Below are 27,808 nucleotides of genomic sequence, written 5' to 3'. Positions count from 1 at the left end.
ACACTGGGATTGGGATTGGAACCAGAAAACCGAGACAGTGAGAGAGCCTGTTCTCACAACCTTTTAAATAAAATTTTGCAAATCATTTGGATAGTTTGGTTAAGTTTCAGATCAGCACTCGAACTGTTGGCTGCTTATCCAAACCAAACCTGATCTCAAATCTGTTGAGATTGCCCATTTACTAATTCCTGTCCCTTTAAGAGCACTTTCTTTCATGACATGCTTGCAGAAAAACATCTAAGCATACTAAAAATAATCTGCTCTTTTAAACATTAGTTTAGCTAATAAAACAGGGAAAATATACATATATTAAATTGAATTGAAGATTTAAAAAGAAAACACAATATCAATTCCATAAACTCAATTTTATGTTGGCAGGATTGATCCAGAAATGATATTAAATAAATCAGTGTAAATGTGTTTCAATCATCATTTTAAAAAACCAACTTGCTTTTAACCATGAACACATTAAATGCACCAAACAGGGCCAGTCAGCAGTAGCACAGCACCCTACCACATGGGAGATATGAGCTTACAACCTGACCTTGTTTCTTTGCTCCTGGTTGAGAAAGGCTGGGATTTCTTCAGAGGCAATGTATTCATCATTGGGAGACGATGAAGGGGAAAGTGAGTCTTCTACAATGACCCATATAAGTTATTCATGAGTGGCTATAACAAGCTAAAGATGGAACCATGCCCGATGCTCCTTGACTGGAGGGCCAGCTAATCCAAGAGCTAAGAAGTGATGGAATAATTAGGTGAACATAGCAGGGATCCTCAGGGCTTTAAGGGTGTCTCAGAGGAAAAAAGACCTGTGTCTAAAAAGGATAAGTAAATGTTCTTGATGGTTTTCATTTGTTGTTTTTTCCATGTGTGGTACCTTGTTATTAACTAACAAAAACATGAACTGACATCCTTTTTCATATAAATACATGCTAATTTATTGTACAAATATAGGCAAATATCTTACAATGAATAAAACGTATGTAACGGAGAGGGAAAAGTTTTACAGGAAATGTGCCCACAAAGAGAGAGAGAAGGAAAAATTAATGACTAACAGTGTTTGGCTGGAGCCATCTTGGCAAAATCTGTCTAAACAGTTTTTCACACGATGCTTATTTATTTATTTATTAAAGGCATTTATATGGTGCCTCGCATAGCAACATGACTTACACTGAGGCAAAAAAAATCCCATTCATAGAGCTAATATCCCCCTTTATGCCATGAATTCTAAAAGATAGAGATGAACAGGATGAGAACAGCAGACCAGGTGAGAGGGTAAATGGACCCAGCATTTATAGATAAACATGGACAAATAGAGGCCTTTCCACACTTTCTGAATATGACTAGCTAGGACCTGCCACTGAGCATGTCTTGGTACCAATTCACTCAAGCTTCACTCTTGAGTAGAAATAATCCCCTTTATAAGACAAGAATGAACTGAATTATAGCCCTCATCCAAAGTGAACTGGACTTCCATTGACTTTACTCAGCTTTGGATCAGGCCCTGTAACTGTTACTTCATTTTACTGCTGACTTGTACCTATGGTTTAGCTTTCTGTATGTCTCCATGTTGCCCCACAGCTGTAGCAGCAATGTCTATAAAAGCAGACGAGAACTCTAAATTGGGCAAAGTTTCATAACTCTGCTAGCTTTTCTTATGTTTGGGAGACACCACAATTTCTCTATCATATTTTCTATCAGATTAATGGCAAAGAAAGGAAGGGGAAATTGCTACAAATGTTGTTGATTACCTGATGTTCTGGTTCCTCACCAAAGACAACTGTGTTTTCCCCATTTCAAATGAACCCACAGCAGTCCTATTCCTGTTATGCCACAAACCAAAATCTACAGTGCCATGAAGCAGAGGCCCTTTAACACTAAAGCAAGAAGGACATTGCTACATTGTCTGTTTATTTGTTAAATCACAAAACCCCAGTTGAGGTCTAAAAAAGTTGATTCACTATATCATTATATTTTTGTCTAACTCAGGCAACAAGTATGATGGGGGGGAAAGCATAATCAGCTATAATGTAGAATGTTTATACTCTAACACAAGCTGTGAATGGAGCTACTCTGGCATATTATATACATTTACACATTCCCTCTATATTACACATACACATATGCATACTATGCCTGTAGCAAAGCAAGCCTTGTAATAAATTGCATTTACTATGCATTTACCTTTGACTGTTTTGTCTGTTCACTTATCAATCCCTTTTGGGATTACTTTTAACAGATTCCAGAAGAAGCTGCCATGCTGAAAATAAGGTATTCTTTCCCCAACTCTGGCTGGAGAACCCACTTGCCTCTCTAGGTCCCACAACGCTCCTCACCCTGTGCCTTTCCCTGATATGACCAAGGGAGTGGAATCCAACCCATTCATTGTCTCCCTCTTTCTCCCCATGTTGTTTCTTTCAGTCAGAGCTGGGAGCAGCATCCAACCTGCTTACTGTCTTCCCTTCCCTCTTCTGAGCCAATATAACTGTTGATTCGTTGTTAGTTTTGCTAATAAGTAGTACGTTAACATTTCCTATCTTTAGTCAGTTCTAATTTATCTTAAGTAGTACACTGAGCTATTGGTACAATTAAGATACTGACGAGGTTATTGTATAAGGGTTATTTATATGGTACAACTTGTTCCTTTTTTATTAATCTCTATGCAATAGGATATTGATGTTTTACAGTTAAAGAGATTATATACTCAAATTTAAATGCAAAAATGTATGATGATTTTGCAGTTATAATCCCTTGGTTTCAGATTATCAGATGTCCCCACTTTCTTGTCCAGAGCCAGAGTATAGGTCAAAGTGGAAGAGGGCTCTAGTTGACACAAACTATTGAAAGTAATCTCTTTTCCAGTTTTTATTGCCCCTTCTCAAGAATAAAGACTCCCCAACATTTAGGAGCATAGGCACAGTGAGTAGCAGCAGACTATTAGGTATATGAAGGGCAGATGACCAACCTCTTTCCACGTTGCCATCAATGCTGCTACATAAGCTAGATGTGTTCAGAGCAGGATATAATGGAGACAACAACTAGGCAGTTGGTGCGCTGAGACTGCTGCTTCTTATCCCAAATATAATTGTTTCATCTGCCCTGTTTGTTTTTCTCCACTTGTCTTTTGGCATATGCTAAGGTTGTAATCTCTTTTGGGGGCAGGGTTTGTCTTTTAATTGCATGTATATACAGCACTACACAATGGGGTCTTGATCCTTGATTGCAGCCTTTGGGGACAACCACAATACTATAATAAATCATTATTAAAATAAAATAATAATAATAATAGTCTTTTCAAACCAGATAATATATCATATAAGTGATCCTTGAAAAATCTATGAAAAATGGTTACTAAGCAAAATAAAAAGCTACTGTAACCAAGCAGTTGGGTACTATTTAGAATATTCAGGGGCATGCGCATGAATTTAAATGTGACCGCTTTTGGAGGGGCACATTAAACACACACATATTATACACATCAAACCATATCAATACACATAAGTACATCATATGCATAGAAATAAACAGCAGTACACTCACCATTTCAACAAAAATACATGCACTGTGGAGCCATCTGAATAAATGTATCCACAAGTACTTGGTGTGGTGGGGTCACATCACTCCTCCGGCCCTGGAGCCGCGGCAGGGAGAGAAAGCAAGAGAGCCCCCACCCTCTCTCCCCGCTGCAGTCCTGGGGCCAGAGGAGCTCTGTGTCCCTGCTTCCCCGGCCTCTCCACACACACCCGCCCCCCGCTGTGCATGCCCCTGAGAATATGTCATGTACTAAATTTAAATGAGACCAGGCACCTCCCACTTGGATCAGACCCCCCCACCCGCGAAACAAGCTGATGTCCTAGGCACTGCCACAAATAATAATAATAATTAATAATTAATAATAAATGAATAACAATATGCCAGACAAGACATGGCAAAAGCATTCAGAAAACTCTGAATCATTTTCACCCAGATGCTGCCATCTAGGCTCTTGATTAACATGCCAGGTACATGGCAAAATACCCCTCCAGTGCTGTTGGATATACAAGGTCCAGAAGTGCCACAGTAATTGTAATGGAAGGTTGGAATTTTGGTGGAGCATTTCTGCACAGAGAGGCAAGCCAGCAGTGAAATAGTTAAATACAATTTCACAGGAGAGAGAGTGAGGGGAAAAAATGGTTAGTTCAGTCAAGTTCTTTCCTCAGTATCTGTTGCTTAGCTTTGTTCTCTTTCCATGGCCTAATGAAGGATTGTGTCTTTTGAAAGTCTGCCTGCATTTTATTTTTCCACTTAACCCAATAAAAAGTATTAGCGTACAACTTAACTGACCTCTTGTTTTCCTTGCTTGCAAAAAGAGGAAAGACTGGCCCTCACAGTGGAATTTTTTAAAGAGAAAACGTATATGGTTCTATATTCAGATTCTAAAAGTGACTATTAAAATTATACTTTTATTTATGTTGTAAGGCATCAAAGAGATGGCTAAAACTCCCAAACTCTGCAAATTAATTCTTACCATTGGTAGAGGATTTTTTTACTTTTTGCTGTACAATACTGTCTATATTGATATGACACATATAAGGTCATGGTAACTATAATATGCAGCAAGGATGAGATTTTCAAAAGACTTCCCTCAATATTAGATACTGGAAGCTGCCTGTAGGAGTTTCTTTGTAAAAGGCCCTCCAACTATGGAATCCAATGCCCTCCTGAAGGGACTAAAATATCAAGCCCTTCAGGACCCATTGCAATGCCCATATTTTCATTTAGGTTTTTGGAGAAGAGAATTGCGTGTAATAAAGGCTGGGATTTGTGGGTATGCTGTGGTACTCTGACCTGATATCACTGGTTGGTTATTTGTTTTGGGAAAGCTGCTGTCTGTGTCATTGTATTATTAAAATTATGTTAACCTAGATTAGTGGATGGGCATTTTTTACCCCCTTTATTGTGTTAAAAACCTTACTCAGTAGATAAATAATAACTAAATAACGATACTTCAAATGGTGAAAATGTTGAGAGAAAAATACAGACCAAAACCCAAGGACAAAAGACAAATATGGGACAAAATACTTCTAGAACTTGCAAAACTGCTCTAGATGCTTCTCAACATTTTTTTTTTTTAAACATTCACTGTTTATACAAAAATTAGCAATGATCCTGAACTTAAGCTGTGGTTTTCTTTTTAACCCAAAGTCCATCCCCACAGTCTATATTTAATTGGGAAATTTTGACTTTTGTCTCTCTCTATCTCAATAACATCTTATTCCAAATCTTTCAAGCTTTCCCAACGGTTGGATCTCTTTGACAACTCAAGCACGTTCTTTATTTGAAGAAAATAGGTTATAATTAAGCAAAGTAACTAACAATTTGTATTGCAGAGAGTTTTGGAGCCCAATATTGATCCTATTGATTTCTAGGGAGTTGACAATTAATGTATTTAAAGTTAAGCACATGCTAAAGTGCTTGGATAGATCAGGACTACAGCGCTTGGCACTTTGCAGGATCAAGCCCTAAGGTAATAACCTGGTCTCTACCATGCAAATGGCTTGAAATCTCGGATTTATTTAGGCCACACATAAAATGGGAATAATAATGATTATTCATTTTTGTTAAGTACTTTGAGATCTATAGATGAAAATGTGCTATGTAAATGTAAAGCGTTAGTATTAGTTACATCTGTCAAGTGCTGTAACTAAACACAGCGTGCTGACTGAGAGGCACTGTGGTGCAGTAGATTAGCTAGGGCTACAGAATAAAATGTCTTGGGTCTGATACTTAATGTTATTTATTTTTTAGCACTTCTAATCAGCACTCAGAGCAAAAATGAGCAGCACTGTGTGTGAGTAGTTAACTCAGTTGGTTAGGAAATATGAGTATTTTGACAGAGACACATTGAATGAGGAAGCATCACTAAAATAATTATAAATTTAGCCAGTGTTGCTCTCTCTTTGACTTATTAATCTGGTAACCCACTCATCCTATTTACTGAAGATTTGAAAATCATCTCTTTATTCACCTACGCAAAACAAAACATGAAAAAGACCAAAGCCAAACTCACAAACATGGGAAATTCCCCAATCACATCATTTACAAAAACCCACCATTTAAAAGAAAGGCAATAATTAGATAAACACATAATAATTTTAAACTAGCTATATAATAAACAAACGCAAGCACAAAGAAATTCATGTTCCATCACATGGAACCTTAAATTTGATGCAAAATTATTATTATTATTATTACATCAGTAATATCAAAATACAAACAAAAACTATTTTGAAAAATAATTTAAAATATCCATGTATAGCTGAATTACAGATGACACATCCATAACTAATTTTACCATAAGATGATAATGTTACATGGCTTTTCTCTTCAGCTATATAGACATTATTTCCAAGAAATGTCAGTTATAAGTGCTTTACTAAACATTCTACTCTCAGTTGATAAACAGATTAACTTCATATTTGAACTTTAAAATATGCCTCAAAAAGACTATCTAGGGACAGATATCAATATAACAAAAATATTTTTTTAAAAACCAAGAACTCCTGGGTTAGTATTAAAGTGGTTGGGTTGTGATGAAATATTCATTCATTAATACTTGATAATAAAAACAAACACATAATTCCTATTTGGATGGTGTAAAGTACTATAGTAAGTGGGCCTTTTAGAGAGAAAGGTACATAGACACTATGTCCTTAACTATTAATATACACCTCTACCCCGATATAACACGACCCGATATAACACGAATTCGGATATAATGCGGTAAAGCAGTGCTCCGGGGGGGGGGGGGGGGGTGCGCTCCGGCGGATCAAAGCAAGTTCGATATAACGCGGTTTCACCTATAACGCAGTAAGATTTTTTGGCTCCCGAGGACAGCGTTATATTGGGGGTAGAGGTGTATTTACTTTTAAGTGTTTGGATTTTGTAAATAATGTGAGAGGTAACTACCATTGTTGTCACTTAGCAAAGTCAACTTTTTTTTTAAACAACATTTTTTTGTTTTGCGAATCTTTATATTACACACACACACACTTTTCTGCTACAGTCAAAGGTTTCCAAACATTTTTAGATGCACTTAAAATGTCTTTAATTACTATTAGCAGAAAAAGAATCTAACTACATGAGCAGTAAGGAAACATCAGGAGGCCTCTTTGGAAGAAATTTAAAATGAAACATTCTTGAACGTTTGTTGGAGATCCTCCCCAGCAGCCTCTGCACATCTTTAAAAATGTAGAGAAATCAATCTTGATATTCAATGATCTATAACTGCCCAGGCTATCCTAAACACTTCTTTACAGTTAGTCATATCTGGTATGGACTGTACATCTTGCAATATCTGCTTAATGTTTCTTCTCTTTAATCTAGCAGCCATCCTCTAGCCATTTTTTAAAAAGAAAATATTTGCCAACTAATATTAAAAACTACTTGGACTTAATGTATCTCAAAGGATTATAGCATATGAAAATATAAATACTGTTTGGAACTGTCTGTGTTAGGTGAAAGGCTTCATCTCTTTAGACCCCAATCCAGCAAATGCACACGTGTAGTCTCATTGCCCTCAGTGGGACTACTCGTGTAAAGAGTACGTGTGTAAATGGTTGCAGAACAGAGGTCTAATTCTGGAAAGCTGATGAGTTCATAAAACGGTTGATTTTAAATGAAAGTTTCAACGTTCAGATTTTGACACTGAAACCTGGAGGTCCCCTGTTGTAAAGGAGATTTCCACGTAACAATAAGCGCTAGTACTACTCAACAATATGGTCCTACACGGTGACGTTACAGACTTCAAACTAAATTTGTGTGAAATTGGTACCCAGATTTTCTCCAGCACGGAGACAAGGGCATGGAGGCAATGTAACTTTTAGGGCTGTAATAAGCAACATTCACCAGTTCACAAAGGCAAAACTCAGGAAATGTGTATACACACACACTCTCTCTCTCTCTCTCTCTCTCTAAAGCTGATGGAGTTCCCACAAAGCATTTTATGGTCTCCTCACTATATGCTTTTGTATCCTCTTAATGGCTCCAGTGACACAATAAAGCAAATGCCAGTGTTTAGTGCACCAGTAGTTCCAATTTGGAAGATTTTGCTTGGGTTTAGTATTTGAAGATCCATATTGTGCCCCACTGCCCATTCCTATGGATGCAGTCACAATAGCAGCAAGGGCATGTGGAGGCCGCACCAATTCAGCCAGCTGAAGTAGCATCACCACAGACTATGCTGAGGCAGTTTTCCAACTTCTTCTCCACTGTCTCATTTACCTGGGACACAGTGCATAATAAGCAAATATTTTGCGAAATTGGGCTCAGTGCATAGATAAACTATCCTCACAAAAAGCAATGAGCAAAAAAGAAGGATTCCAAGAAGGGAATTCCAAGAAGGGAGAAATAATGAAAAAAAGAGGGATACAAATGATCAAAGATGTGATAATTCCGAGAGATAAACTATCCTCACAAAAAGCAATGAGCAAAAAAGAAGGATTCCAAGAAGGGAATTCCAAGAAGGGAGAAATAATGAAAAAAAGAGGGATACAAATGATCAAAGATGTGATAATCCCGAGAGAAGAACCTGACACCAAGTCCAGCTGGGTGCAGCAGAAACTCAAGCAGGTGTGCTCAGGGAGAAGGAGTTCCATATGTGAACTCCTTAATGAAGAAGGCCCATGCACCCAGTCCCAATAAGTGCCTGAAACTGCAAACCATTGCTCATGTGAATAGTCCCACTGAAATTATTGGTATTATTCATATGAGAAGATGTTACAATTCCTAAAATGGACCTTGGGCCAGAGAACAAGGACAACCAAGCTGACCCTTGTTACCTCATTGCTTATGAAGACATGACCATTTCCTCTGGTATGTCACAATGGATACCATCATCCACCACCTTTAGTATCTATAGTAACTTTACCAAACAATCCCAGCATCCTGTGTCATTAAAAAGAAGTCAGCTAATTCCTTACCCCCATGTTGTTGCTCCTTTGTTTAACTGAGAAGTTCTTTTAGCTCATATTCATACTGTCAAATCCAACTGGGCAAAAAATTAAAGGGGTAAAGATATTTAAGCACAAATAACATTTCAGATTAGTGCTTTAAACCAGTGTTTTTCAACCTTTTTGATGCCAGGGACCGACTTGCTGCCTTCTTCAACTGTGTCAGAGAGCTCTTAGGGACCAGCTAAGGGACCACGGACCAGTGGTTAAGTAACACTACTTTAGACCATTGGCAGCTGGTATAAGAACAGGTGTTGGTAGGTTAAATTATTAGGCCACAAGGGAGGCAGTGTTTTCTGGTGATTAAAGTAGGGGAATGGGAGTCACAACTCCAGAGTTCTTCTCCTGGTTCACTGTGATCTTGGGGAAGTCACCTAGGGCCAAAAAGATGCTCATACATAAAAGGCTCTAAACACAGCAGAATTGCCTTGATTCCACTGTGCAAGTGGGGCAGATGGTTTGTGAAGACTTTGCAGAAGAGCTCTGTTTCCCTTACATACCTCAGAGTTCAGCTCTGCCTGTCTCCATGGCAGCTGGGGCTTGGTGACATGGTGAGAGAACTGCTCAATTGATCCACTACTACTACATTTGCTGTGGGCTATGTTTTAAAAATGTGGCTTCAAACTGTGCGTGCACAGCTTTGCACAAGCCTGTATTATCACGAGTGATAGAATTTACACTTGCAAAACCCCAGACCCAACATTTCTCTTATGATATTTAAAGAAACATTAAAGCAATCACTATCTAGAGCATATGGAATGGCTGTTGGTTTAAAATCTGTGGAGCTCTGTTAGATTAAGGAACCAAGATACTTTTTCTCCTACTTTGTAGTTAGTCTCTTATTCTTTCTTTTATCTATTTTATGATTTGTGATAGCTCTCATATCACCATAGTGTCTAGGGGACAGATTTATAATGGTATTTAGGTACCTAAAGATGCAGATAGGCATCTACCAGGATTTACAAAACTGCCTCAGCAGGTTAGCTGCCAAACTCCCATTGAAATCAATGGGAGTTAAGTGCCTAAATACCTCTGAGGAATTGGGCCTAAGTGCCTTACATTCTGGTTGCAAGTAGATGCCTCTCCCCCACTCTGGACATGCCATTAGCAGATTCTCCTACGTTATGAATTCTGCTGCTGTTGCATTTCAATGCAGGGGCATTTGCTGCAGGATCTTTCACCACCTGCCTCCTTCACAAATACTCATCAGAGTTGGCTTACCAGTACAGTGACCAGATGTCCCAATTTTATAGGCACTGTCCTGATATTCTGGGCTTTGTTTTATATAGGCACCTATTACCCCCCCTTCCTGATTTTTCACACCTGCTATCTGGTCATCCTACTTACCAGCTCCATGGCTCTGAGAGAGGTAAAGGGGACCAAGAGTGAAAGACTGTGACTGGATCTGAGGGCCCAACCAAGGAAGAGGTAGAAGGGAAGAAAATCTCCAGGATCAGATCCAAGGTGAGCTTCTCATTGTGGAAGGAAAGAAACAAGTAGTACACATTCTTTCACTGTGTTTCTATCCACAGACTCCTCATGGCCATGCATCATGTGAATTATGCCCAAGGATATTCCATGAAAGAACTTACAAGAAACAATGTGCATAAAGTACCTATTCAAGTAGACCAGCTAGTTTTTGAACCGACAGTGTAAGGTGGATGTGTTGCCAGGGCCGGTGCAACCACTAGGCGAACTAAGCGGCCGCCTAGGGTGGCAAGTCGTTGGGGGCGCCCAGGGCCGAACTTAGGCATAGGCAGCTGGGTAGGGCACCTGAAAATTTGGGGCACCACTGGGTCTTAGTGTCCACCCTACTAGTTTTCCTATCCCTGTTCTGACCCTTCCTGTACACTCTGAGTCTTCCTGGGAAGGGGATCTAGTAGTTAAAAGAGAAAAAGTCTCCAGCCTGCCAGACCTATTAGCACAACACTGAAACTGTTAAAGAGCCATTCAATGGGTAATGAAGACATTTAACAGGCATTTGCCAACCCCCAGATATCTACTGTCAGTTTCTGAATGTACTGACAAAAACAGTTGTGCATGACTGTAATAGAACATGTCAGTCTACTGGACCTTAGTTTAAAATTTGCTTTAAAAATATTTCATTAGTGAGTTGGTGAAGATTATAAAATCACATCTCTGTACATCTAAAAAACTATGCAAGGATTTTTTAATCATCTTTAGCCTTAAATGCTTGGATCTTCAGACATATGGTTTTTTAAATAAATTCTTCAAAAGACCACCCTTATCTAAAATACATATTTTAATTACTATAGTAAAAAAAATTACTTCCAAAGTCTTCCTGTCCTTTCTGTCCATCCATTTCTCCCTTCACCCCTCCCCCCCATTGAAGGAAGCAACAGCTGACAAAGAGTTTCCCTTTCTTTACTTCTGACTATCTGATGAACTAGTTTTAAGCAAAATCAGTACCTTAGTAAGATATAAAATCCTTTGTTATGCCTAAAATCTTTGGAAACATATTTTTTAAAGTTGGTGAAATTTCATAAACATGTGTATTGTTATGGAGATCACACACAGTAAATTAGTGTTCCCTTTTTCTAAAAGCAATGAACATTGTTACGAACACACTAAACCTCTGTGACTGATTAATTTAAAATAATGTCTGTTTCAGTGAGTTAAATATGTAGTAATCTGGAATGATTACTTTATGAAGGCTTAAGAGTATGTTTAAAATATAAAATCAGCTTAGAAATACTGATTAAGAAAATGTAAAACAGAAAAGAGCTGCATCATGTATTCCATAATATTTAATGTTGTATTCAGCAAGACAGCTGACTCACCCTTACTACAAAGTTTTTGCAAATAAATGTATGACAAACTTCAGGGCATATCAAAAAACCTGTGACTGACATTTTTTATTCCCAAGTTTAGTGCTTTTAATTAGGTACCTTCTGCATGTCCATTCTGCATGAGAAAGAGGGTACAGGGGTCTCTGCGGGGAACTGTGACTCTCTGCCACCGTGAGGCGGGCCGGACATCTTGTTATTCTTTCTGCCTTGTCCCTCTGCCCCCGCCCCTGCCCCCGCTGGGCTGCAAGCTCAGGCTGCCGTCGGGCATAGGGGCACCAGTTTAATAATACTGCATATGGCCCCATAAATCCCAGGGACGGCCTTGGGGGCGCCAAAAAGTGGTGCCCTGGCTCGGCAGGGAGGAGCCGCCTTCCGGAGCCACCGGAGAGCCAGACCGTTGGCTTGCGGGGGCGGTGAGCCCCAGCCATGGAAGAGCCGGCGCGGGGGGCAGGAGCCCTGCAAAGGCGGTGGCGCCGCTAGCGGGGAGCAGCCATGCCCCCCGCTCCCCCCTGCCCAGGCTGCGGCCTGGTGCCCCCCCGGGGGGTTCCTGCAGGCTTCAGCAGATGCATGCGGGGAGAGGCCCCCGTGCGCCTCCCAGCTTCTCCCTCACCACGCTCGGGCTCTGGGGCTCCCGGGCATGTGAGCTGCCGCTGCCGGGGCGTGGGGCCCTGAGCCTGCTCCGGGAGGGGCGGCGGCGGCGGCTCACACTCCCGGGAGCCGCAGAGCCCGAGCGTGGTGAGGGGGGAGCTGGGGAGGCGCACGGGGGCCTCTGCCCCAATGAATCTGCTGCAGGAGCCCCCAGAAGGCAGCTCCTCCCTGCCGAGCTGCTGCAGCAGCCCAAGTCCGGCAAAGCCATTGAGTGGACTTGGGGTGGGGGCTGCCGGGGTGGGGTGGGGAGGGCTGTGCACCCTCCAGGGGAGTTCAGGGGGCAGGGAGGGGGGAACCTGGTCTGGGGAGCAGCCCCTGGGCACGGTTGGCCCCTGGGCAGGCTGGCCCCTGGGGTCTATAAAGGCTCGTTGGGATTTGCCCCTCTATGAACTGATGTGCGGGGGGGGGGGGGGGAGGCGCAAGGTGGAAGTTTCGCCTAGGGCGCAAAATATCCTTGCACCGGCCCTGTGTGTTGCTAATGGACCCAGGGAGGAGTGCTACAAAGATACTTTTACTAATTAATAACAAAAGCAAGATTGGTATTTTACTTCAGTGGAGCTACAAACATTTTAAATGACAACCATTCAGTATCCCTCTGCTTTAAAATAGGCTAGAAGTTGGTTTACAGTTTCTTACCTAAGGATCCTACTCTGCCAGTGTCACAAATACTGTCACTTCCAATAAGGTAATGGCCACCAGCGGCAAGAGCAGGAGGTCCAGAAATCCCAAATGTAATTACATTTTATTTCCAAATAAATAGATTTCACAGTTTATTACTGGTGAGAAGGGCTTCTGGCTTCACACACTGTTGAACTGGGTAAAATGAGTGGAATTTTCCTCTACAGACGTGTAGATGTCTGTGCATAATTCAGTGAAGAGTTTCTTTGTTTCTTTTATACCCAGAGTGCCTACATTTTGCCCAAGTGATGGCCAGACTTGCCAGGACCATCATTAAGGGCCTGATCCCAATGAAGTCAGTGGGGCAAATCTATTGACTTCAATGAGCTATGGATCAGGCCTTAACAGTCATAGTCCATGAAACAAGGCCATTAAAGTGTAGCCTAAAGAGTTCTTCAATGCAACTTGTGGTCCCACTCATATTCAATATGGAAGTCTAGCCATGGGGACTATAGGTCCCAGTTATGATCTTCAAGTTCCAGCGTATAATGCTTTATCTCGATCTGAGCAGCTAAGGGCATGCAGGCCTGTAATCTTGATGGCCTATACCTCCATTAGGGTGACCAGAGAGCAAGTGTGAAAAATCAGGACGGGTGTGGGGGGTAATGGGAGCCTATATAAGACAAAGCCTCAAATATCGGGACTGTCCCTATAAAATCGGGACATCTGGTCACCCTAACCTCCAAGTTGAAGATGAGAAAGATCACAAGACACAACGTAGACCTCCATGGGCTGCACTTTGACTTACCTATTTCATGTTTTAAATATATTCCAAGAAAAAATGAAATTAAAAATAAATAAAATTAACAATCCATGAAAGTTTTTTCTGTAAAAAACAGAGATTCTTAAATAAAAGCCCATGCTGGAAACAACTTAATTTTCAAGCAGTGGTAGGGAAATATGGTATCACGTTCCCCTGAGAGCATTACTGATTGAGCTGGTTGTGATCCAGCAGAGAATAAGCAGGTCAGAAAAGAAAAAAATAGTCTTGTGCTTAAGGCTGAGACTCTGCACCAGGACTCAAAAGATTGTGGTTCAATTCCCAGATATGCCATAGAGTTCCTTTGTGACCTTGGGCAAGTTACTTAAGCTCTCTGTCTTCAATTCCCAGCCGTAAAAATAGGGATAATATTTTCTTCCACCCTTTGTTTGTCTTCTCAGTGTTTCAGGGCAGGGACTGTCTCTTACTATGCATTAGTATAGCACCTATCTCAATGGAGCCATAATCTGAGTTGCTACTAGGCACTGTTATAATAATAACTATTTAAATGCTTTTTGAATCCCACATTTCTGAAAGAGCTGTTCATGTTTGTAGTGAACGAGGGAGTTAATTTTTTTTAAATTATACTTAACTTCTTTGTGCAAGTTTTAAATAATGAAGCACATTGTTATTTTTAGTTTTGAATATTTTGGAATGTCTGGAATGCCAAGTTCCCAAGATGATGATTAAAAGGTCAAGTAATAAAATATATGATAAACTACGCCTGAGATTCCTCATAAAACAAATGAGTAATGGCTGTAAAAACTGTGTTGCTGTAGTTTAATACTGAAAAATATGTGTTGTTTCAATTCTTTACTTCAATTAGATTACAGAAATATTAGTAAATCAGCATGATAATGTTTAATTTGCAGTTAAGCCTGTTTCAAGGCTGAAGTCAGACTCAGAAAAAACAGTTGAAAAGAGTCCATGAACAGTAACACAGTATTGGTGTTTGCAGTGGACACGTTTTGGACAATGTGAAATGGATTTTTTTTCTTGTCACAGTGAAGGTCAGGTATTGGTAAGTATCACTTTAAGTTTCTTTAGAAGATTACTGGGGTTTCTGTGAGAATTATAACAGTAGATTAGAACATGTTCAAGTCACAGTCACAGGAGCCCTCCAGAGCTGTTAAGCATTTGGCATATCTCACTTATCTCTAAGGGTGGCAGAGGCCATCAATACAAAGTGGACCATCAATCAATCTGGGGTCTTCTTCAGACATCTCCTGTCAGCTGATCAGAGGAAGACTTTGGAGAATCAGCTTTCCATTATCAGGATTTGGTCTGTGATCAGAACAAGCCACTGAACCTTTTACTTTTCACTTGGCAAAAACATATACACTGGAAAAAAGTCCTGACAGTTCATTCATTTTGCTCCATACTGGAGCCAGATGATGTTTGACTGGTGGGACCCACCCTCTTTGATGTTGTACTCTTTTGAGAGTGGCCTGCTGTGAAAAAAATTTTATCCTTCCAAATTAAAGAGAAATATTTCTGTGTCCAGCTGTTCCATGTGACATGTTTGCCATTTTTCAGTGTATTGGCTTTGTGCCATTTTGCAGGCTGTGTTTCAAACCTATCTTTTTCCATCTCCTTCTCTCAGCAACAATATCCACAATGTGTTAGTGTCTCCAACGTCCCTATAACATCAATACCAAAAAGGAAAATACAAATGATACTTCATTGCTATGAACTACACTAACAATATTTACACGTTTCTTTTGAAAAAAAAATTCAATTAAAACCAGCATCGTTTTATTACATGCGATGAAGTATAAAACTCTCAAATATAATCTACCTATGAAAAATTAATGTCAGTTTATTTCTGATTATAGTAACCAAACCATGAAGTAAATCCTCTGTAGAATACATTTGCAAACTAAATGAGTTTGGATGTTATTAAGAGTCGTTTCATCTGTATTGAGTCCACATCAAAAAAATGGCAACAGTTCAGCAGGCCCTAGCTCTGTTTAAATTAAGACAAACTTCTCATGAAAGCTTGAATAAACATTTAGGTTTAAGTAATCAAGAAAACCTGTATCTTCTCATATTTATTAAGTGCAATTTTTAGAGTTATAAAAACTGCTGTCACAAGTTGTGTATACTCTAAATAAAGGGTGGGCCACACCATTACAATTTTCCCCCTTCCCCCTCATCTCTTGAGGTGGGTGAAACACAACAGGTTCCAATTACTCTTCTGCTCCAGGCTTCCCTCTTCCCTTTCATTTCCATATTTGCTGACATGAAAAGAGATCAATGCTTAATAGATTCTGGCACGCTCACCACTGCAGAAACCTATGTTCTGTAATTTATCTCAGAATATGACTAGCAAATTTGAATAACTGCTCATGTACTCATCACATAAATGTGATGTGAAAATTAAAAATAGAGTCAGAGGCACTGTAGGTGAAGAAGGAAGTATCTATTTTGGAAAACTACCCAGAGAGGACAATATAAATTAACTGTGTCCCCTTTCAGGTACACAAATCGAAGCTTCCTGCCAAAAAAAAAGAGCAGGATCAGTGCTGTCCTAAAAGATCTGATCTAAAAATAATGTGTAATGATGTGGCCTGCTCTTTATTTCCAGTATACATAATTCATGAAAGCAGTGTTTATAACTCTGAAATGACCTAGATATATGAATAAATGGAAATTGATGGTGCATCTCAAATATAACATCAGTGGATACCCCATGCTATGACCTGCAGCCATGCTCTGTTTTGTTGTGATTCACTCCCACTCATAAACTAAGCAGGTTCAGGCCAATTCTGTATTTGAATAGGAGAAATTCATGGAATACCGAGATGCTGCAGGAAACAGTGCTGGTGAGTCTGTAGGTGGCACTCTTCCCTCATCCTGTAGTGATTTGGAGTGCCAATCTTCATTTATATATAAACTCTACAAATGGCTACAGATTTCTATGTCATAACATTGCATGATGATTCAGTACAACATTGTAAAGATACCATGCATGTCATCATGGTTCCTCACCTTTCCTAGGCCTATTTTCCTAGATAAATTTGGAAACTTCCTCCCCACAATGGCCTCTGATTTCCCCTTCCATATCGGACAAAGATTCTCAATCTCCATTATTTTGCCTTCTGTCCTATCATCTTCTACATCCACCACAAAGTCTTAGCATTCTTCTCCTTTTCTGCCCTCCCCCACTTCATTACAATTACATCAGAAAACACCAAACAACAATGAAAAAAATAAAAATAAATGACTAACCATAAAGGTTTGTGTTATCCTGATTTTTCCTTTAACTCTAACGCTGTACAGTTTTTGTCCTTCTTTCTATCCATTTCTCCCTTGTTTTTAGTATCTTTCCTCACCCCCATTTCCTTCACCAGTTCTCACATTTTTCTTTTCCATTGCATCCCTCTCCTCTGCTCTCTACCCCAATTTCACATTTTTCTCTCCCTCCCACCATATCCCAAGAACTCCCACATCTTTCTCTGGCTCCCTTACATCAGAATAATTCCCCTGAACTCCATGGAGTTACTCCTGATTTTCACATGTGTACGTAAGAGTAGAATTAGCTACGCATCTCTTTTTTGTTTACACCAGCCACCACAACACAACCCTCTTTCTCTGGGTCCTCATCTCTTTGGCACTAAGGCCCAAATCTATCTTTCCTTTCTACTCAGATCTCTTTCCCTAAATACCCTAGGATCTTTCCAATTCATTCTCTCATCCCAGGACCTTTCCCATTTCACATCATTTCTATCCTTAATCTCAGACACACCTACCCTCAACAATAAGTGAGGGTGTTTTTCATGGCTAGGAACACACAAAATCTGTTTTTTAATTACTCTCCCCCAGCTGTCTTTATTGTGCAACACAATGGGCTAAATTAACCCCTAGTGTAATTCAATGGAAGTCAATAGGGACAACAGAGGTCAATTTAATTTTTATTATTAATTAGCTAGTGGATGCAGTGATGTGCTATAATAGGCATACATAAAAACAGTCACTGTACCTAAGAGTTTGCAATCTAAAAGCCACAAATAAGACTAAATGCACTGGGAGACCCAGACAAGGTGGTAGTTGAAAATGTAAACTCTCCCCCAATTTAGACACTTTCTCCTTAAATACAAATGGGGTAAGGAGGGCAATTCATTAATGTGGGTTAGTAATCTTCCTAATCCTGACAGGAATAGCCCTGTTTCCCCTACTCTCCAGGAAAGGAATGCCGCAGCTCCCCCAATTAGGCAGAGATTTCCCCCAACTCACATCCCCATGTCTGTGGAGAAAGAGAGTGAGGAAACCCTGGAACCTGCATGAGGACTGAATAGAAGAAGTTGAGCGTACTGACAGCCAGCTTGTTTCTTCTGAGGCCAGTCCCCGAAGGGGCAGATGAACAGCTATGGAGAGAGAGAGAGAGAGAGAGAGAGTGTGACCCCATGAGCTAGGTAGGGTGACCAGGTGTCCAGTTTTCGACCAGAGCACCCAGTCAAAAAGGGACCCTGGCGGCTCTGGTCAGCACCGCCGACCGGACTGTTAAAACTCTGGTCGGCAGTGCTGCGGCGGTAAGGCAGGCTAGTCCCTACCTGTCCTGGCTGGCACTGCACTGTGGCCTGGAAGAGGCCAGCAGGTCTGGCTCAGGGCTCCTAGGCAGGGGGGACCACAGTGCTCCTCACGCTGCCCCAACCCTGAGCCAATGGGAGCTAGGGTGTGGGGGGGGGGGGAGTCCCTGCAGGCAAGAGCGGCACGTGGAACCTCCTGGCCCCCCTGCCTAGGACATGGACCTGCTGGCTGCTTCCGGGGCACACACAGCCTGGTGCCAGGACCGGCAGGCAGCCTGCCTCAGCCCACCCGCTGCACCGCTGACCAGGAGCCACCCTAGGTAAGCCAGTGCCCTGAACCCGAGCCACAACCCCCTGCCCCAGCTCTGAGCCCCCCCAAACCCAGAGCCCCCTCCTGCACCCCAAGCCCCTCATCCCTACCCCCCCAGAGCCCTCACCCCCCCCCTGCACCCAGCCCCCTGCCCCAGCCCAGAATCCCTGCCCATACCCTGAACCCCTCATCCCCAGCCCCACCCCAGAGCCCTCACCTCCTCCTGCACCCCAACCTGCAGCCCCCTACCGCAAGCCGAATCGCTCAGCCCCATCCCCGAGCCTGGAGCCCCCTCCTGCAGCCCAAACCTCTCATCCCCAGCTCCACCCCCAGCTGGAGCCCTCACCCCCTCCCACACCCCAACTCCCTGCCCAAGCCCAGAGCCCCCCCCACATCATAAAACCCTCATTTCTGCCCCACCCCGGAACCAGCACCCCCAGTTAGAGCTCTCACCCCCTGCCCCAGCCCAGTGAAAGTGAGTGAGGGTGGGGGAGAGCGAGTCACTGAGGGAGGGGCAATGTAGTGAGTGGGGGCAGGGCCTCAGGGAAGGGGCGGGGCTAGGGTATTCGGTTTTGTGTGACTAGAAAGTTGGCAACCCTAGAGTTGGGGGGCAGTGAGGGAATGGATATGCTCAGGAAGGGGGCTTAGAAAGAGAAGCAAAATGGGGAAGCAGAGAGAAAACTTGCATAAACTTGGGAGCTCACTTAAATATTTTGCTTGGGAGACCAAACATAAATGAATATGTTCCTGCTAACAAGATGCAATACAGTTTTTGTTTTACTCCTTTTCAAATGCCTCGTAAATCAGATACTGGCTCTGAATTTGCGGATGAGCCTTCCCAGTCAAATTCATCACCACATTTGGAAGAGGAGCAAGCATTAAGGCATCTATTTGCAAGCAGACTGTTAGCCAGCTACTCAGATTAGCTACTTCCAAAGAGCTAGACACAGTTCTAATAGAAATCAGTGTAATAAGAAGCACCTTCTGGTTCTTATGTGACAGATTTATGATCTCACATGAAAACGAATGTCCTAGAACTAACCCTTTTTAATAAGGAATCTTTAAAACACATTAAATGTTTGTCCTAATGAAGTAATGGTTTCCTATGGTTTTACTTCTTTTCTGTACTCCCTATAGTTTTATTTCTTTGTTGAAATATGTCACTTCTTAAATTATTATGTTTTCCTAAGTCTACTACATTCTTTTTCTAACCCACACTAAGAAAGCACAATTGTCAAGCGTTCAATTTCGAGGGCAAACTGACCTCCAACATATTGTGAATAACATATATTTCATATTTTACAGTTATTCTGAAAACATTCCTAAGCTTATATCCTGTGTGTGTCTTAGTATCTTCAACTCACTCCACCCAACAAGAGTAAACCAAAAAGCCTAATGCCACCAGTCAATATCAAGGACGAGGTGAGAGGAGAAGATGAAAAAGTAATTCAGTATGAGGGAGTCACTAATATTACAGGAGTCACAGCCAACTTAGATAAGACACTGTTGTGAGACAGCCCCACAGCAGCTGTTGCAGTCCCAAAACTGTCATTTTCGAGTGTTAAAAATTGTCTAACTACTGTCTAAGAAACTGGGAGGACAGGAAGAGAAAAGAGTGAAGTCAATGCGCTATGATTTTAGCCTTCACTGACCCATTTTGTCAAAGAAGTACTGTGCTACAGATTGCACAGTCGCACAGTACAGTGTTTCACTGACACATTTTGATCCTTTTTTCCTCAAAGGTCTTTCATTCCCTAGTAGATCTTATAGAAGGACATGAACTACTCTGGGCTTCCTGAGGGAGAGATTTACTTTGTCCAGGTTAGTAAATTATCTAGTAATCTCATGTGGCATCTGGGTAGGCAATTTATTACACCTACTATAAAACCCTTGGAATCAAAGATGAGTAAACATCTTAAAAGGGCAGGACAACCTATCATAATGAGGCAAATTCAGAGGCATGCCATAATCTAACACTTAACTGTTGTAGTCTCTTCCATAAAGCCACGTGTCTCATGAAAAATGACAATCTGCCACACGCAAGGGAATTCTCTCCTCCAGTCTGTAGTGCCAATCGCTATTTTTCATGTATTCCATGCACAGAATTGGCATTGGTGTCAATGGGAGTTCAGCATAGAGAAGTACACAATGTGCAGTAGAGATCAACACTGAATGTAAAAAGAATTTTGTCTGTACATCTGATCCTGTGATGACCAAGTACAGAATTACAGTTATGTAAATAAAAACTCACAACACTCCATCAAAGCAATAATTTTTGTTCAACAGTTAAATACATTAACCCATAGATAAGAGTGGCATTTGCTAACCAGTCATCCAAATGAATACTTAGGAACACACATCTATGTCTTTACCTTTCTCGTCCACAGTATCTCAAAAGTTTTTGTGAAATCATGTCATGAAAATTAAAGTGGCTAGAAGAATTATATTCTTGTCATTTATTTCACCCCCCTCCAAAAATTCTTAGGATTTACCCACTGACTAAATTCCTGCTAAAGTAAATGAGAAAATTACAAGTCAGTGAAAAATTTAGGGAGCATTATTGTCTTTATGAAAAAAAACCTACCATTTTAATTAAATCAAATCCAACTGTTGAAAATAAAGCATTTTAAATCATTTAACTATGAATTATATGTAAACCTTACAATAATAAAATTTAAAAAATTCATGTGATTTTTTTAAATGCTAGGCTCACTTCTTTGGAGACACATTTTCAGTCCAAAAAGTTATTTGTCCAAAAATGTTTAGAATCAGCATCGTATTAGCTATTAACAAAAGGTATGATCCTGACCTCATTAAAGAACAATGAGAATTTTAACATTGATTTTTAGCGGGATCTGAAAGAGGCCCAAAACCATTTTGAATTCAGCAAGTATGAGTATGTGAAACTCCATAATGGTTACCAGAGGTGGTATTCTCCTCAAAATATTCCAGGAGTATGCTTAATTCCTATTAACTGTGCTGTAAATCTTCTATGTACAGTAACTCCTCACTTAACGTTGTAGTTATGTTCCTGAAAAATGTGACTTTAAGTGAAACGATGTTAAGCGAATCCAATTTCCCCATAAGAATTAATGTAAATGAGGGGGGTTGGTTCCAGGGAAATTTTTTTCCCTGGAACCTAACCCCCTCATTTACATTAATGTAATTACTTTACATTACATTAATATGTGTGTGTGTGTGTGTGTGTGTGTGTGTGTGTATATACCTCCACCTCAACCAAGTTTCACAATCATCATCACTGTGTACCAGTATTAAATTGTTTGTTTAAAACTTATACTGTGTGTGTGTATGTATATGTATATGTATATACATACACACACACACACAGAGTATAAGTTTTAAGCAAACAATTTAATACTGGTACACAGTGATGATGATTGTATAGCTTGGTTGAGGTGGAGGAGTCAGAGGGTGGGATATTTCTAGGGAATGCCTTACTGCTAAATGATGAACTAGCAATTGGCTGAGCCCTCAGGGTTTAACTCTCACACTCTACTGTACAAGGCAGCAGGAAAGGAGGGAGGGCAGACAGAGACAGAGACACACACCCTGTGTGTGTGTGAGAGAGAGAGAGAGATGCGCATTTCCCCTTTAAGTATGAAGAATGGGGTCAGAAATACACTGCCTTGTTAATTAGATCAGCAAGCTGAGACCGGACTGCAGTTGCTGCTGCCTGGAAGCTCCCTCTGTCGTGTGTGTCCCCTGCTCTATGGAAGATGGGGTAAGCGGGGTGCAGGAGCAGGGGGGAGGGGGACACCCTGACATTAGCCCTCCTCTTCCTCCCCCCCACACAGCAGGCAGGAGTCTTGGGGAGCAGCTCCAAGGCAGAGGGCAGGAGCAGCACATGGCAGTGGGGGGAGGGACAGCTGCAATTGTTAGCCTGCTGGGCAGCTGCTGCACAGGGAACTTAGGAGAGCGGGGAGCTGATAGGGAGAGCTGATGGGCGGCTGTCGGTCCACCATGGTTCCAACCACCCACCAGCTAGCTCCACCAGGCTGCTCTTCCTGCAAGCAGTGGACAAAGCAGGCAGCTGCCAAACGACGTTAGAAGGGAGCATTACACAACTTTAAACGAGCATGTTTCCTAATTGATCAGCAACGTAACAATGAAACAACGTTAACCGGGACGACTTTAAGTGAGGAGTTACTGTATCTGAAGAATGAACCCCAAGTCTGCAGATTTTGAAACATTTATTTATCTTGGAGGTGTGGGCTTAGGGGTCAGGAAGGAATGTTTCAATTCTTAAAACACAAGAAGTTATTATAAAATAATAATAGTATTTAGCATTGACTATTAGCACTTTTCCTCTATAGATCTCAAAACCCTTTACAAAAACGGGTATGTACCTTTAGTTTCATTTTACAAAGATGGAAACTGAGACGTGCAGAAATTAAGCAGTGAGTCAGTAGATGAGTGGGGACTAGCACTCGGGCCTTGTGATTCCCAATCCAGTGCCCTATCCGCTGGAACTTTGTACATATAACTCCTATCAACATAAATAGTACGTATTCACATAACTTTGCATAGAGATGAGACTAAAATCCCAGCCTCATCATGTGTCATTCATTTACTGCCTACACTCAGCCCTGTGATTTGTATTGATTTAATAATATATCTGAAAGCAAAAATGTATAGTAAGCCAAAGACACTCCAAAGATCTGTCATGATGTAATTATCCACAGGGTATTTCTTTTTTTAAAAATTGTCTATATTTTCTTCATGCAACAATTATTTCAGTTGTAAGTTTGCAAATTTCTAAAGGAAAACATGGCAAATATCTGAACTGTAACACAGCCATCAGCACTCTACTATTGCATAAATACCTTTAAAATATGGTATTAATATAAAAATTATATCATACAACTAAAAGAATTTAATATAGCTTTGCTATGGCAATGACCAGATCACTTTTCCAAACAAAAAATATACTCCAGCATGTCATTTTGAACTTCTTCTGACCTTTTTAAAAGGAAGAGGGCTACAATTGAGAACAAATGTTTTGCAAGAAAAATATTGGTGACTCTATATTTGCAAAACAGAGAATGTTTAAAATACACAGCATTTATTTTAGCAGACATATAAGATGCTCTTGAGCCAAATTCTACTCTTGCATAGATCTGCATAAATCAAGACTAGGAGTCCTCTTGATTTAGAGATTAATCTGATTTTACACTAGAGTAAAATGAGAACAATATTTGTGCCACAGTTGATGACGTCTTTATGATCTCAGACAGTGTAAAATGCAACTTGTTAGTCATTTAGCGGTGAGTCATAGGTAAGGTACAAATATGAACTGCCATTGTAAAGTTCACGAGCAACAACTCTCAACGTAAAGAGCAAACAGTTATCTGTCATATTCACAGACGTTTTGGAAGAACATATTTGATACAAATATTTATTACAGTATATTGTTAAGTTTAGATTGTGGCTGCTTCAGTGCCTTTTGGAGTAGCAACATATGAAAGGCCCCATTAAAATGGAAGAGTTGTTAAATCATATTAATGTTAAAAATTGTACTAATTCCTATTAAGCTCCATTTAAACAGCATTAAGTAAATATGTTCTAGACAGTTCAGCTGGAAGTGTTGTTTTATTGATCTGTTTGAGGGGGGGATGGGTCATGTGAGTGGTGTTGTTGGTGGTGGTGTTTTTAAATATCTTTTCTCTACCAAAATATCCTTCTTGCTTTTCTTTATTTTCTCTACTGGTACATAGCTGCTGCAGCAGCAGCAGTTTTGAGAGATCTAAACTGCTGAAAGCTACTTCCCTAAAATGACCTTTCCTATCCAATAATTACTTCAGCGGTGTAAGCTCAAGCACTAGGAAACATTTCTTCCTCATATCGCTCACAAGTACTATTGTGCTGGGAAAGCTTTCCAGACATATGTGCACATATTTTAAAATCACAAAAACCTAAAAATATGCCATTCTTTTCATTTCAAATCTTGACTGTCCAGGATGCCTCAATCATTCTTTGAAAGCCTTGAGATAGTATGTGAGTGACAAGAATATGAGTATGTCTGGAGACTGACAATAACTGCATACCAGTATGTGCATTACTTAGAATCCCTAGGTTACAAAAGAGAGAGCAGAGTAATATATCCTTTAAAGTGTAACTATTTCAAGGTTATCAGATGGAGGAAATGTGAATCCTTATCTAAGACAACAGATATGTCTGAAGAGGCCATGGACGGGATTTTCAAAAGTATCTTTGTGACTTAGGAGCACAAGTCCCATAGACTTTCAGTGGCACTAGTGTTCCTGAGTTATTTAGATGTTTTGAAAATTCTACCCTTTATTTACAAAACCTATGAGGAGTACTGGGTTTTCTAGATATTAACATAGATATGGATCACAATATTTAAAATCTCAACCATATTAATACCATGTGTATAGATGTTTGTATTTCAAAAGCTTTTCAGACATCCAAAGTTAACCAAATTTACGATAACTTGATGGCTCTGATGTCATAAAGCACCAAGTACAGTTAAACAGGGGAAGGCATAAGAGGAAATGGGGTAGAAGAATGACACCAAACACAATCATTTGTAATTGTTTATTTGAGTTAAATCTTCCAAAAAGTATATTTACCAAAGACTGATATTGGTACCCTTCTCCCAAGGGTAGGTTTTTGGGGCTTTCCATGTTTGTTGACCATTGCAGGAGAAATCAGTGATGCACAGTCTACATGTTTTCTTAGTGCAATTTGATTTATTAACACCAACCCTTAAACAGAGTTAGTTGCAAATGGCACACAGATTCTCAGGAATCTTAGCCAACACACCAGTGCCTGGTTCCCAGAGATCAACTCTGCCCCAACAACTGAGTCTAGCTAGAGTGACTAAGGGAGATCACAAACTCTCCTGCCACTTGCAACAGTTCCCCCCAAAAGAAACAGCATTACAAAAGCTAGCAACAATGCAGCATATTGTCAAAGACTGAACACTGTTCACATGCTGGGAAAAATAACTTGTAAAACTGTGTAACAGTGCCATCTGGTGACTTGCACCATAACAATATTCTCCATCACACTGCAATGAACCACCAGAAAGGCCAAATTTTTACCAAATAAAGAACAAATTCTGGATTTATTTCCATCCTACATTTGCATTCATTTACCATGATTGTGCACACAAATTAGGTATTTGCACATACAAATGGACAAGTAGCTGCCTAACTAACCACTTTTGCAAACAAATATTTGATGTGCACACCAGATGTGGAAATTGAATAAACTACATGCATATAAATGTTAGGTCAAAAATGTCCTAAAATTGAGGGATATATAGCTATAGATGTTTTATTTTCCATATACTGCACCTTTTGATTTCTAAACACATTAACTGCACCCAGAGTTCAGCAGCTATTTTGTACTTATGCTCGGTAGACTTCCAGAGTCAACCTCCTGCTCTCTCAAAGAGACTTTACCTTTGTTCTTTCTTGTTTCATTGTTTTAGCCTGAGAGTCTCTTCTTTGTGTAGAGACAAAAAAACATAACAAAGACCATTAACATAAATGAAAAGCTTAACTAATAAAACTGGATTTGTATCCCTTTTTAGAGCTATAAAGTTCTGTATAAAGCATGATACATGCCAAAGAATACATTCAAAGGCAAGCTCAGGGTATCATATTTCCATTATTTATACTTAAGCCACAAGAAACAATGTGCAAAAAATATTCAAGGTCTGACAAACTCAGAAAAACTAGAAAACATAATAAAGGGTGATATTAGCTCTCTAGGCCATCCCCTAGTTTACAGCTATATAAGCAATACTGGAACCATTTCTGGTCATTTTACTGAACAGAGATTTTTTTGCAAACCCTTCATTTTTGATTCACATGATTCACCCCTGAACTTTATTTTACATTTTGAGTTCTTTAAAACTCAATGTAGGCTTGCATAAAACTAAGCACATGTTCCGTAACAGGTTTATCAAAGAACCTGTGTGATCCTGGCCTGAGTTTTGGGTTTGGAATGAAATCTAAAACCTCCCGAATTTCATCTGGTTTCAGGTTTCCTATCATTTACCTAAAAAAATTGCCATATAGATCACCCACTCATTACAGACCCTTGTAATCAATACCCATTCACACTAGGGCAGCATACAGATGGGAATTTTATTAAGCTTTACATCTCTGGGTCAGAAACTTGAATTCAGTCCATGTTATTTGGGCCCTCTCCTGTTCAGATTTGAGTAAATAGGAATTTTGCCATTGACTACAATGGGTTCAGGATCAGACCCTTAGTGACCAAATGTCGTTATCATGTGATGGCTGTACCTTAGCTTATGTAAAGGACTTCTGTGGTCTCAGTCCAGTTCCTACCACCATCACAATTGGTTCTAATTGCTGGCAGTCTCATCAGAGAAGCCTAAGTGTGAATGACAAGATGTATCTACTGTCTTAACCTCTGAAGCAGTGCTTCCAGATCAAGGCTTTTGCAAATTGGAGAGGTGGGGTAAAATAAGGATGTTTTGGGGCCTGTGAAGGAAGATCTCAGCTTTCATTTTAAAACAAAGGAATTAGCCCTCTTCCTTGCTAAAATGGGATTGGACAGGGAGGACAATAAAATACAACACAAGCCACGTTTAAATTAATTTTAAAAAACCCTAAAATTACCTTTCTGTAATATAAATAAAAGAAAAGCCTGCTGTCCTTTCTCCTTTACACCAGCTCCACAGGCAGCTGGCCCTGGGAGATAGGAGCCCAGGGGTACCCCACTATTACTATAAAACCACAACCACCACCGCAGGGTCTTCTGGAAGTAGATCTCCAAAGCTCACAGCTCCCCTGCAGGGGCACCATTGTAGTCTCTTTGATCCAGATCTGCAAAAGGACTAGATGTTGCAATGCCTAACTTATAGGCACCTAGAAACAACATTGTAGTCCACAAATTTTGAGTTAGGTGCCTAGTTTCCCTATACAATGAATGGGGAGAGACAGGCACCTAGAAAGGCAATCCACAAAAGTCAGCATGCTAGATAGCTCCCCGCCTAAGCTAGCTAATGGGAGATGCCAATGAGTGTGCTCTATGCCCTCCCCTGCTCACGGAGATAGACA

The 27,808-nt window shown here is 40.5% G+C and overlaps 1 protein-coding gene across 1 annotated transcript in view; it reads right to left on the bottom strand.

Annotated features, from left to right (window-relative positions):
• PRDM6 (PR/SET domain 6) overlaps window positions 1–27,808 on the bottom strand; it is an 84,402-nt gene that overhangs the window by 25,467 nt on the left and 31,127 nt on the right. The gene's annotated exons all lie outside the window — the stretch shown is intronic.

Source organism: Emys orbicularis, chromosome 6 (assembly GCF_028017835.1).
Source record: "Emys orbicularis isolate rEmyOrb1 chromosome 6, rEmyOrb1.hap1, whole genome shotgun sequence".
Lineage (NCBI taxonomy): Eukaryota > Metazoa > Chordata > Testudines > Emydidae > Emys > Emys orbicularis.
Note: the sequence above shows the minus strand (reverse complement) of the source record. Positions and strands in the feature narration are given on the sequence as shown.